The 12,058-nt window shown below is 43.2% G+C and overlaps 1 protein-coding gene across 3 annotated transcripts in view; it reads right to left on the bottom strand.

The window, feature by feature from the left end:
• Positions 1-12,058, bottom strand: part of JPH1 (junctophilin 1) — an 86,866-nt gene that overhangs the window by 67,657 nt on the left and 7,151 nt on the right. The gene's annotated exons all lie outside the window — the stretch shown is intronic.

Raw genomic sequence — 12,058 nt, forward strand, 5'->3', positions numbered from 1 at the left:
TTTGGAACTGCTTTCTGAACAAGTCAACCTATTCCTTTTTAATTTCTATAGGATTTAGACAATTATGGAAACCGCTCAGAAACCTGCATGGAAAGACAGCAGTAAGAAGCAAAGAGCTGACAATGAACTTGCTCTGCGTTATTTAACTACTTCCTGTGAGTTATAAGTGATCTCCAATCAACTCGAAGCTTGGGAAGGCATCCAGCCCAAGCTTCCCTCCTCTGCCTCCGGGACCAACACAAGTCCTGAGTGTGTGACCACTGACAGCAACTCTGAGAAGATCACGGTGATGGCTTTGTGATCTGTGCTCCTTATGAGTCCTGCAATATGGTGTTAATTTGGGTTGGATGTTCCTGACAATTTATATAGTAGGACCTTTCAGTCCACCATCCTCTGACAGCAGGCACACCTGGAGTTTGAAAAGTAAATTGTTAGTGATGCTTCACTATGTTTACTTACTGAATAATTTCTATTAAAAAATATTGCCGGATAGGCATGTGATGTCAGGTTCAAAACCAGGCGAGTGGAGGGGAAGTCACACCACAGCGGGGGCCCAGACTTGGGCTTTCTGTGACAATCCAGTCCAGATGCCTACTCCCCCTCCCTCACTTTTTTGACTAGAGTAAGAGATCCAGAAAGATTACTTATTTAATAGGTTTGACAAAAATCCCCCATGTTCCAGCATGAATGAACCTTTTCACTAACATTACTCAGGGCCATTGGAATATCAGACACGAGCATCTTAATTTCCCCTACCACTTCCGGTCCATCAATTCTTGTGAACTTTATCCTCTGCTTTTCTATCACCCTGCCCTTGACTGGGTCTTTATCCTCTCCTCCAACAATCAGGCCTTGGGTCTTGGTCTCTCTTAAATCCATCTCAAAGGTTGATGGCTCCCTTCAAATCCCTTTAAAGACTCGCCATCCCCAAGGCTATCAGTAGAAAATTCAGTTCCTAAACCTTCATCTCATTCCTATCAAAACTTAACCTGCACTTATTAACCCCCAGTGTGCCAAGAATAACCTGGAAAGCTGCTGGGACTTGCCCAAAGAAAGGTTAATTTAGCACTGGGTTGGGGACTGGGAATATTTCAGCACCCCTGAGATCTGCTGCAGCGGGCGGACGGATTGCATCTGGAGAAGTGCTGCCTACCATCCGACTACCTGTAGGAACTTAGTGATGCACTGGTACCCCACACTGACTTCCTTGCAGCCTGACCTCAACTGATTCTCCACAACTCAGCTCAAGTGTTCTTCTTTCCTTTGTATTTTCATGGTTCCTTCTTAAAATTGGCCATGCTATGCTGACATTATCTATTTGTTTGTTGCCTACATAATCCTACTCCTAGTTTCCTTTATGAGCCTAAGGAGGGTGTAGGCTAAAGAAGGAAATTCCTGCCCAAATTCTCAAAATCAAGCGGATAGTCAAGGCTTCTGATGTTATGCTGCCTGGGTACCATGCTACATATATCTTTCACTTGTTTTTGTGACCTGTCTATGCCTCAGTTTCCTGCTGACCCACGGGGTTGCTGTGGAGACAGATGTCAAGTTCAAATCACAGGTCCAGGCACCAGGTAACCACTTAAGACATGTCTGCTCTGTTTGCATGTGACCAAAACATATCACCCCCCTTGCTTTCCACAGACCAATGGGGAGAGGCCATGGCCCCATGCATAATGTACACAGGGAAATGCTTAGCAGTGTCTATATCCTTTCCAATTCCAGAAACAGTACCAAAAATTTACTGCAAAATAGCTAACTTCTGTATCCAAATACCACTAATGAGATCCCACAATGATCAAAAATCATATTAAATTATAGCTTCTATACAGAAATAATTTTAAATTAAATTGATTTAATTATTAAAAATTTAAAGGTTTTTGTTTTTTTTTAAAGAAGGTGGTAGCACAGTGACATATAAGACTGTATTATAATTCTTATGTACTTGAGGTATATTCTGTTGCTAGCATTCCTATCATCAGGGATAAAATTATGTATTTGAAGAGACCTTTTGTTAGGTTTTCTTAACTTAGTCTGTCTCTGCTCTGCAGCTTGAGTGTGACCACCGAGGACTAACTGGGTCAGGCAAAGGAAAGGGGCCTGCGGGCGAGGGTATTCCTGGCAGTACCTGCGAGAAGCTCACCCAGGCTGGCTTAGGCATTTCAGGGCGGGTCTCTCCGCACTTAGAGCACCAGTCCCGCTGCACACGAGAGCCACCCACCCACCAGGGTATTTGCTTTTCATGACAGGTTTTGTTTCTTATTTATCTCTGTGTTCTTAGGGCCTCCTGCCATGTTTGGACAGAGTTGACACTAAATAAGTGTTTGCCAAATAATGTTCTTTAGCATAATAATTTGCAAGAGTGGTATTTTGTTCTATGTTGCCAAAAAAGGAACAGGCCAACAGATCTTGCTCACTGGGTAGGTCCCTTCAGCACAAATCTTCGAAAGCACATTTTCACAAATTCAAGGGCGGACATTCTGATACCTGAATTGCATTACCCAAGTGCAACAGATTCCCAGGCAGCTACTGTGAGAACTGCTTTATTTCCGCTTCTTAAACAGAGCTGTTTCCTAACATCCCCTACATACAATTCCTTTCTTGGCGGGCCTCACAAGGATGTTTGTTCCTCAGAGTTCTGGTCTGAGCTCCACGGGTATAGTGTAAGTCTCGGCCCATGCTCCCTGTTATCTTTTGGGCCAGCACCTCAAAATTCAAGAAGTCAAAAATCCACTCCACACTAAACCTGTACCTTCCTCTTGAGTTCCCGTGTGAACAAACAGGACCGCCATTCATCCAGCTGGCCATCCAGAAACACACTGACTCTTCCCTTACTAGGTTCGCCGAACTTTCTCGGCCAACCCTCAAATCCTATCGAGTCTGCTCGCGAGGCTCTCACCCAACATTCGCTTTTTTTCCATCTTCGCTGCCATCGTTTAGCTCAGCCTGTGAACTCTTCCCTAGACTAACAGTAATCAGACTAGTACTTATTTTTTCTCCAATTCTATTGCTCCTTACTCTTCCCAAACCCTATACCACCTGTAGCCAGACTGATCTTTCTAAAGTTGGTCAGGTAATTCCTGTTTAAGACTATCAGAAGCTCTCCTGGATCTTTGGGATAATGTCCAAACTCCTCCTCGTCTGTCTGTAAGCTTGCTCCTCCACCTCAGCTCTCAACACCCCTACCTAGCACCCTCTTTTTCAGCCGTGCCAAATATTTTACAGCATCCCAAATACATGTGGGCCACTGTCCTTTGCACCCTTCTCCATCTTCCTGAAAACACACACACATCTTTCGGTTCTCATGCTGGCTACCACCCCCAGAATCATGCCTCCAGCCCCAGGCTATAATTACACTCCTCCTATGGACTACCTAACCCGTGGTAGGCAAGGTGCCAATCATCCGACTGGGAACTAACTGCTTTATCTGTCCCAACCAGACTCTATGCTGGAAAGGACTTGATCCCAATCATAGTTTTACATTTACATAGTATGTAATCAAGCACTGTTACAAAGAGTGATTAAAATCAGCATTTCACTGAGATAAGAATCAAACCTTATTAAATGTGCTGGTAACCAAGTGTCTTTTCCGAGAATCCAAAGCAGAGTGTTAACTAATGTCAGACAAGGGCTAAAGGTGCCACCTTTCCAGGACATTTGCACCTTTACAAGATAATCTATCCGTCCAGAGCCACACTGATTCTCCCATCACTGGGATAGGCAGGAGGGCGTGGGACCAGTGACAGGCTAACCCCACCTCCTGGTGCTCCACACTCTCCACTCTTGAGACCCAAACTCTAGTTTCTATGGGGTTATCTTGACATGTTTTAACTAACAGGCTCCCCACGTGAATCTCAAACCTGGCCCCCAAAGGACAGAAATAAATGTATGAAATCTTGATATATTGATTCAAAAAAACTCTCATACCAAATATCAACGTAAGAAGTTAAACAGATGGGGACTTCTAGACCAAGCAAGTGACATCAAAATCTGATTGACTTGCTATATTAAAATTTGGCAAAATTTTTATCTTATTTAAAATTTCTTAAAGGCTAACAAATTATTTGTTAGTGTCTGACATAAGCAGTTGTTTTAAAGATGTGAGAAAGTGAACGTGTTTTCCTTGGCTTGAGCAAGTTTCTTTTGGCACATAGGGAAATCCTAAGAAGACTGGACTTCAAAGAGTTGTACTATTTTGAGGGCAGCCTTGATTCCTTCCATATTAATTAAATTTCTGATAAAGAAGCTTATTTTGAATTGAGCATATTATCCAAATAAATGTGAAACACCAACTAAGAGAGAAGGGCAACATTATTAAAAGCTTATTTGGTTAATTCTCAAGAGGCTGTTGTACTAAAGCTGAATGACTTACATAAATACCTTTGGCATTTGTTGGATCTTGTTCCTAAACACAATGTTCATATTTCATCTATAATAAGAAAAGCATCTGAAAGATTTGCAAGGCACTGGTCTTGCAAGCGTCCAGTTTGGTGTCTTGAGTGAAGTAAGATTGGCAGTCAGCTTAATCCATAATGGAAAGTTGTGAGCGGGCTGCTTGGGCTGCCGGCAATGGCTCAGAGGTGCTCTCTTAGATGCACACAGAATACACCACTTGCCCTGAAAGAGCTTCTCGCGTCGAAGCTCACATTCATATGGAGCACATGGGATGGATCATGAACGTCATCACACCTTTTCCTTTCCAGAAGACATTGCCATAGCGGGGCTTTCCTCACAAATGCAGCTGTAGTAAAATGTAATTGCTGCTCTAATGCTTCACATTCACAGAATCAGGAAAATCTCCAATTTCAGAGCTAAATGAGATGGTCTGCTGGAGTTTGCACTATTGAAGTAGACTCAGATGTCTACAGTTAAATCAAGGCCAACATGTGTTCCCCAAGCTGTGGAATGTTGGTATTTTTCCCTCCAGTTTTCGCCATGTTGATCTCTACAGAATTGAAGGCTACTTCACATCCCATTCACAGCATGCACAGCATCCTCCTCGTGCCCCCTCTGTTGCATCAAGTTAGAGAGCTGTGCCTACATGATGTAGGGGCTAAAGAAAAAAACAGTATGCTTTTCCCAATCCCAAAGTCTGGAAAACTGTGTGACCTTTCCGTTATTATGGCCTAAAACTAATTTTCACTCCACCTGTACTGCTTGAACCTCCGCTGTTAATCTTTTTTTTTTAATTTAAAATTTTTTTTTATTTATTTATTAATTTTAGAGAGGAGAGAGAGAGAAGGGAGGGAGGAGCTGGAAGCATCAACTCCCAAATGTGCCTTGACCAGGCAATCCGCTGTTAATCTTTAAACACAGGCCCACCTCAACACCGCAGTTTCAGAATAGACCCAGACTTGAAAAAACCGATGATGTCTTGTTTGAAAAAAAGACCCTTAGAAAAGGGATAGCTTCGGGACATTCTACCAAGTTCTCCTAAGGCAGTGTGTTCCCATGTGCTGAGCGACGGCCTGTTACAGGGCGGCGAAGTGATAAGAGATCAGAGTTGAACGACAGAGCTGGCCAGAAGTTTCTCTGTGTTCCCGGTCAGGCCTGGGGTGCGGGGGATTACACCCCAGCTTGAACCCCTGCTGGGGGCAGGACAGAACTGCTGCCCACGTGATCTTTCCGGGTCCAGCCGCTCCCTCCGCACACCCACACGAGAATTCTCAGTGACTGCTTGGCCCATGAAGATGTCCTGGGCCTCTTGGTACAAGAGAAGAGTGACTTTCCTTCAACAGCCTGGAGGACAACACGAGGAAACCACAGCAGGCTCCTCACCTGCACCCACAGGACGTGGGTGCTCTTGGGCAAAGAGAAGAAATACATACGTATTTAATGTTTTCGTGTGCAATATAAAACGGATAATGCACATAAAGGATACTGGTGACCTCCACTAATGTACCTAAATACTCAAAAGATGAAATCTATTATCTTATACTGTCTTCAGAAGAGTGTAGCTTAAAATACATCTACATGCCATTTTCCCTGCTCATTTTCTTCTTTGCCTTGAAGAGTATAATTGCCCGTTGATAGTATATGACTGCACCCTGACCTGAGGCGGGAAGGGGGTGAGTCCTGGCATATGCTTGCATCTGTGCACACTGGTCAAGATGGAGAGAGCACCTACTTTCCTCTCGCTTCTATCCCTCTTTCTGCTTCCTACACCTGCCTTCCTTTCCTCCACCCATCTCTGCCTCCATCCCCTTCTGACTTCTTGGTCTTCTTCTATCAGCTTTCACTTCAGGGAATAGTACCAGGAGGGTCAACGTGCTTTCAGAAACATTAACCCTACACAGTGAGTCACAGTTTACAAAGCCCTGTGATGCTCAGTTTCTCATGCAACTCTTACAACAACCCTCCCATGAAGAAAGGGGCAAATATCGATCCTTGTTCTTAGTAACTTCTCTGCACCTAGAGTGTGTTTGAGCCAAGCCTCTGGACTTGGTTTGCAGAAGGGCTGGTGACAACAGGTGAAAAAGGGTGACAGGCAAGAAAGCAGACGTGAAAGAATACAGGGGGCATAACTACAGAAAACAAGACTCCTCTTAGCTGTAAATTCCCACATTTCAGGTCATTTCTTCACCCATTTAACAGCCTCTTCATTAAAATAACTTGTAAGACATTAACATGACTTGTAAGAACTTCATCTTCCTGCAAAAATTACTTGTGCTCATAACTGAAAATTAACCAGAGCCACAGCAGAAGAAACAAAAACTTCCATGGGAAAGGTAAATCTGAAATTCTTTTCCAAGGTATGATATAACCACAATGCAGAAAAGAAATAAAAAAAATAGCATATAAACTATAATTTTAATTTGCAAAAGAGAAAGAGAATCATTTTGCCCAAAAGAAAGGATTTCAAATTCCTAGCATTTCACATCAACTAGGCAGAGGTTAAGCTTCTTTCTAAAACTAGTAGCAGTGAGTTTAATTTGGATCCATAATGTGCACTGACTCAGGCTTGATGCTAGGCTTTAATTACTAATAAGTGAAGTACTAATCAAGTCAAATAATCTTGTGAAGGACTGCTTCATTGAATATCATTGTTTGAGATTAAAAAAAAAAAAACACCCTAAATGAGCAAGATAAGAAAATCTTTCAAGAGGAAAATTAAGCCAGCTGAACACTAAGCCCTCTTAGATTTCAAAAAGACAACGAGCTATTATGTCCTTCTCACTTATGGAGGTGATGTCCAACATGTCGGTGAGCTAACGTGGCTATCATCGATTAAGGTGATTTCTCAGAGCTTCCCTATCTGCTTACAGCAGGGGTCTCAAACTCGCGGCCCGCCCACCAATTTTGTGCGGCCCGCAGACTAATCAAACTTCGTGGATTAGTCTGCGGCCACACAAAATTGGTGGGCGGACCGCATGCGGCCCGCGGGCCGCGAGTTTGAGACCCCTGGCTTACAGGAAGTGCTCGCACAGATCCCTGAACCAGCTTACACCTATGAGGAGTGGTGGCAACAGTGTGGCTTAACCTGAAGCTCTTATTTTCTGGCCCGGCCTTAGTTCTGACACATTCATGATGTCGACTTATTTAAAGAAAAGGGTACCCACAATACTTTCTCATTTTCTGCACTCCCCTGACTAGTGTGAGAGCATGGCACGATGCGTTGGGAGAGCTCTGTTTGTTTCCTTAAAGCTGTGGTTTAGGAATGCCCAGCAGACCGGAATCAGAAGCACTGGCTATGTTCAGACCCTGAGTAGTGAGAATTTAATTCACTCATTACCAAATACTTACTCAAGGCCTTACAAAGTGCCCTGATCTAAGTGAGCTGCCAGGTGTACCCAAGTGAGCAAAGCTGCCTGCAGGGTCTGGGCTGCCAGTCTAGTTAGAGAAAAGAGATACTGAATACATATGCTGAAATAAAATGACAATTTAGACTACTAGGAGATTGAGACTGGGGTGGTGGGAAATGATAGTGGGATGGGAGGGTCTGGGGTCATGGAGACCCTCGGTGAAGAGACTTCCTGCCTAAACCCGAGGATGCAGCAGCCCGAGCAGAGGGCTAGGAGCCGGGCAAGGGTGCCAGGCAGAGGGAGGGGCTGAGCAAAGATGGTCCTCAGAACCGAGGGGAAGTGTCACAGCCGAATCATTCTGGGCACGAGGGAAGAGTAGAGTGGTATCAAACAGTAATTCATCTTTTTAAAGAAAAGTATGGGAAATATATTTTTCCTGCAGGATTTTTTTTTCAAACTATGTCATTTTTATATTGAAGTTGAAAACTGGCAAACAGGGAATCCATCCTCAAGTTCTGGAAGCAGATGCAGCAAGCTCACCCGTGCACCAGACCCCTTGAGCTCAAGGCTCTCCACCTTGTACCTGGCTGCTTCCGTTCCCTTGTGCAGCTACGGCGGAACAAGCCCAGCAGAGTTGGGGAACTGCACAGGGCTCCCTCCTGGCATTACCTCCCTGGGCGTGTCTGTTACCAACTGCTGGGGCACTGAGGGTCAACATCACTCTAATGGGATTAATGGGAGGAGCACAGCCCCACCCGATGGGGTCGGCTGTGCCATCCCTGACACTTCACTGTAGTTCTGGGAGCGCTCAGCCACATACCCCGCTAGCTCCAGGGTGGCCACTCTTCTCCCATTGTCTCTTTTTTTCAATCTGATGAACCGGAGGTGGTACAAGCACCCTTTCGGCTGGCACCCTACCGTCCTGTCACCATTACGCTGTAGTCCTCTAGCCCAATAATTCTCTCCTCTGAGGCTCAGATCCTACAGTGCTCTTCTGTTGTTTATGCCCGTTTCTCAACTATCTATTCGTTTACATGGAATTAAATTCTTAAAATTCTCCCTTCAAGTATTTTTTTCTCAAAGAACAGTAATGAGAACATCTCTTTTAAGGAATGACTGGAGACAAGAGTTAACGGAGTGAACAATGTCTGCATGAGAAGTGTGATGGGAACCACAGGGATGGTGCGGTGAGCCTGGGCCGGGACCTCGGTCTCTCCCTCTGCATCAGGAGGGTGTGAACAGTCCAGAGCTGCTCTGCTCTGCTCTGGCTGGAACAATTCTTGAAAAAGACTGAGACACTTTCTCAATTCCAGGTGATGACTTTAGCCTCAGGACCAAGACAAGAGAGGAATAAAACAGTTTTTTAAACCTTGTCAACATGGCACTTTTGGGATTAGAACAGTTAGATAAGAGGTCAGCAAATTATGAGCATCCCTTGTAGTTTTAACTCACTAAATGCGAACCTGCAAGTATCTACTAATTCTGTACCTGCAGCGTTACTTCTGCTCTCCTCACTTAATTCACCCCCCTTCCCTGATCAGGAAGAACTACACAGGGGCTGGCTGGAGCCTTCAGAAACATACTTCCTGTGTGTTTACTGGACAGACATATCACGCCCTCTTCAAAGCAGCAAAGGAAAGTTCCACAGACATCCCAAGTTTTCCAGAATCTTTGGGCCCAGGATGGCGGTTCTGTGTCTGACTTCCCTGAGGAGGTGTTACTGGAGAACACAGTTCTCAGCACTAACCTGAGGCTTTGCTCCCAGATAAATTGGGGTGATGGTAGGAAAGCCATTTCCCCAAGATTTCAGAAACAAAAAGCTCTATCACATAAAAAAAATGACAGCGAGAGAACCATGACTAGCACTCTCTAGGCGGCAAACTGAAATGGCTGTAACTATTCACCCATCATCTCCCTTTGAAGCCAGTGATGAACTACTGATATTAACTGTGGCAGCTGCTAGGGTGTCACTTTCTTGTTCTTCCTCTGCCATCACCAGGGGAGGGGGAGTGTGTCTACATTCTTAAACTTTCGATAGTTTTAAAAACAAAAACATTAATAGCAACCACTACAAGAGGAGCCAGAGGACTGAGAGGATACTTAGGCATTAGAAAGAGCCAGGGTTATGACAGTAAGACAGCTAGAAGTACTCCCCAGGAAGCAATCTCCAAAAACTTAACTGAATTTCCACCCCCCCCTCGCCCTTTTTTAAAAAAGCTTTCAAAAGAATGTAGAACTCTAAACTGAGAGCTAGTACAGGGAGAATGCCAGTCCTTTAGCGACTTCCTACAAAAACAAGTTGTAAAACCCTGTCTGAAGTAGTCATTAAAGCAAGGGGGACTACAACAGTGAAAGTAAAATAGAAAGGGTTAATTGAGTGGGTTTCTTTGGTCTACGTGTCATCCAAAGAGTACTTTTTTTATTGTGGCAAGACCACTTAACATGAGATCTACTCTATTAACAAAATTTTAAGTGCACAATAGCATGTTGTTAACTTCAGACAGAATGTGGTACAGCAGCTCTCTAGAACCTTTTCATTTTGCTAAACTGAAACTTTATACCTGTTGAACCCTTTCCCATGGCCCCCTCCCTGCAGCCCTTGGCAACCACAGTTTTACTGTTTCTATGACTTCCACCACTTTTGATACTTCCTGCAAGTGGAATCATTCAGTGTGTGTCCTGTGATTGGCTTATTTCAATTAGCATAAAGAACTGAGCACTTTTCAAATAGCTAAATAAAATATTTTATGAAGTTAACTAGTTAAAAGTATAACAAGCTAAAGAATTCTTGATTATACTGTCTAACATGGTATTCTCAAATTACATAACAGCATCTCCAAGACATTCAGCAGAGAGAATGTGGCTGGAACTTGCATGAGAGTTTTATGATGTATCAGTATAATCAGAGATCAACTTTGCATCCCAAGCAGTTCCCTTCTGTTACGTTGATTCCTCCAATACAAACTGGTCATTCAGTCAGTGACTACAGCAAGCATAAGAAAGTCATTTGAAGCTGGAGTGTCCTGTACAGATTTACTTTCCATCTGTTAAGACTGAACTGCCTCTAGTCTATCAGTAGGTTGTAAGGTGAAAATAAAGTGGAAAGCTCCAGGAGTGTGTTTAAAATTAGAGACAGGGGTCTAATGGAAGGTGTATGACTAGTTTTAAAGTTAGCTGAAGGCCAGGGAAGCCAGCAAGTTCAGATGTGCCAAGTACCCTATCTACAAATCAAACGTTGAAGCAGGTAGATGCATCGCTTGGTGATCAGAGAAAACTAAGACGTAAAATAAAAGGTACTTGGCAGAGAAGACAGGAGAGACCCTTCATAAAAGTTTGTGCTGATTAACAAGAAATACTAACCTTAAAAGAGGGTTGCTTTGAGATACATTGGAAACCTTTGAAAACTTTTAATATATTATATACCTGTAAAATCTTCCATTTTCTAAAGCAGTATCTCAGACTCTCAGAAATAAATAGTAGCCATGAAATCAAGACATTAAATACAAAACACCAAAAACCTTTAGAAGTCTAGAAGTCTTTAAGTTCAACCATATGAGTCTTAAGTTCAACCATATGAAATTGCCACGTCTTTGTATATCAAATAGTCCAAATATCAGAAATTTCATTATCTTTCAACTAAAAAAAAGGGAGGGGGGAGGTGTCATTAATTCAATGCTAACAATAAAAACCTGAAAATATGGTAAGTTTGTAGTTTCAAAGGCAGTTTACTTCCATGGAAGAGTTTTATTGAAGCAGAAAAAGGATTTTTAATACTCTTATGTTTAATGTCTGTCTCAAGTCACACACAACTTGTGGCCCATCAGTACTCACTTAAGCCTAAAATTAACCATTTTCATCTATAACCATCCCTTTTTCTTTTCTGTCTCTGCTTGCTTCCAGCCCTGGCCCACGGACAGTTCCACCTGTCCATGTCAGGTTCCCCTATCTCCCTCTTTTTAAATACACAGTGAGCTAATCTTTTCTGCCTAGAATGAGGTGATTCCTACGAGCCTTCGTCCCTCTTCCTTTCCCAAGCACAAGAGATCTGTTGTTTTCAAGAATGCATGCCTGATTTTGTCACCTAATTTCCCATGTCTGCCAGAGCTAGATCTCGGTGACTTTCTCAAAACCAATTTTACCTTAAAGGCATCAATAAACCGAATCTGAATTTTATAACTCGGGATAATTGTTATAGGGAGTGTTGTGAATGCCTTGAACTGAAATAGTAGGATAAAGAGACTCACCTATACTAAAGTATGCTCCCATGCTCGCCCAGGCAGTTTTTCAAGGGTACTTTTAAAATAAAGTGTAAGGTT

The sequence above is a fragment of the Saccopteryx bilineata genome, chromosome 3 (assembly GCF_036850765.1).
Source record: "Saccopteryx bilineata isolate mSacBil1 chromosome 3, mSacBil1_pri_phased_curated, whole genome shotgun sequence".
Lineage (NCBI taxonomy): Eukaryota > Metazoa > Chordata > Mammalia > Chiroptera > Emballonuridae > Saccopteryx > Saccopteryx bilineata.